Source organism: Tupaia chinensis, unplaced genomic scaffold (genome assembly GCF_000334495.1).
Source record: "Tupaia chinensis unplaced genomic scaffold, TupChi_1.0 Scaffold000451_2, whole genome shotgun sequence".
Taxonomy (NCBI): domain Eukaryota; kingdom Metazoa; phylum Chordata; class Mammalia; order Scandentia; family Tupaiidae; genus Tupaia; species Tupaia belangeri.
Genome location: NW_006159958.1, coordinates 2,155,498 through 2,156,934, shown reverse-complemented (window position 1 = coordinate 2,156,934; position 1,437 = coordinate 2,155,498). Strand labels below are relative to the sequence as shown.

Below are 1,437 nucleotides of genomic sequence, written 5' to 3'. Positions count from 1 at the left end.
AAGATGTTAGTCCTACCTAAATTAATCTACATATGTAATGCAATCCTGATCTAATTGCCTGAGACATTCTTCACAAGAATAGAAAAAAAATGATAAACTTTGTCTGGAATTTAAAAACGATCTTGTATTGCCAAGGCAATACTGTATCAAAATAATAAACTAGGAGGCATCTCATTTCTCAGCTTTAAAGTATGCTACAAAGCAGTGACAATTAAACAGTATGGTACTTGCCCAAAAATAGATACATAGACCAATGGAACAGAATAGAGAATCCAGAAATAAACCCCAAATCATACAGACAGCTGATCTTTGATAAAGAGTATAAGACAATGCAGTGGAAAAAAGAAAGTCTCTGGCAAATGGTGTTGGAAGAATTTAATATCCATCTGCAGAAGAATGAAACTTGTCCCCCTATCTCTCACCATTCACTAGAATCAATGCAAAATGGACCAAAGACTCTTCCATCCTGCACAGCTGTTTTTGGGAGCTGTAGTCGTTTACCTCTGTCCACCTTCTTGCCCACCTAAGTGTGTGCCACCACCCCATGGAAGATTCGATGGACATGGACATGAGCTCCCTGAGGCCCCAGAACTAACTTTTTGGTTGTGAACTAAAGGCCAACAAAAATGATCACTTTAAGGTGGATAAAGATGAAAGTGAACACCAGTTATCTTTAAGAACGGCCAGTTTAGGAGCTGATACAAAGGATGAATTGCACATTATGAAGCAGAGGCAATGAATTATGAAAGCAGTACAATTAAAGTAACACTGGCAACACTGAAAATGTCTGTACAGTCAACAGTTTCCCTTGGGGGTTTTGAAATAACACCACCTGTGGTCTTAAGGTCGAAGTGTGGTTCCGGGTCTGTGTATATTAATAGACAGCACTTAGTAGCTGTGGAGGAAGGTGCGGAGTCAGAAGAAGAGGAAAAGGACACGAAACTCTCAAGTATATCTGGAAAGCAATCTGCCCCTGGAGGTTGTAGCAAGGTTCCACAGAAAAAAGTAAAACTTGCTGCTAATGAAGAAAATGATGAAGATGATAATGACAATGAAGAAGATGATGATTTTGAAGATGAGGAAACAGAAGAAAAAGCTCCAGTGAAGAAATCTATATGAAATACTCCTGGCAAAAAATGCACAAAAATCAAACCAGCATGGAAAAGACTCAAAACCATCAACGCCAAGATCAAAATGTCAAGAATCATTCAAAAAACAGGAAAAAACTCCTAAAACACCAAAAGGACCAAGTTCTGTAGAGGATGTTAAAGCAAAAATGCAAGCAAGTGTAGAAAAAGGTGGTTCTCTTCCCAAAGTGGAAGCCAAGTTTACCAATTATGTGAAGAATTGCTTCCGGATGACTGACCAGGAGGCTATTCAAGACCTCTGGCAGTGGAGGAAGTCTCTTTAAGAAAATAGTTTAAACAGTTTGTTAAA

The 1,437-nt window shown here is 38.6% G+C and overlaps 1 pseudogene; it reads left to right on the top strand.

The window, feature by feature from the left end:
* The first annotated feature begins 544 nt into the window (after nucleotides 1-544).
* LOC106735594 (nucleophosmin-like) lies at nucleotides 545-1,411 on the top strand (annotated as a pseudogene).
* The last annotated feature ends 26 nt before the right edge of the window (nucleotides 1,412-1,437 follow it).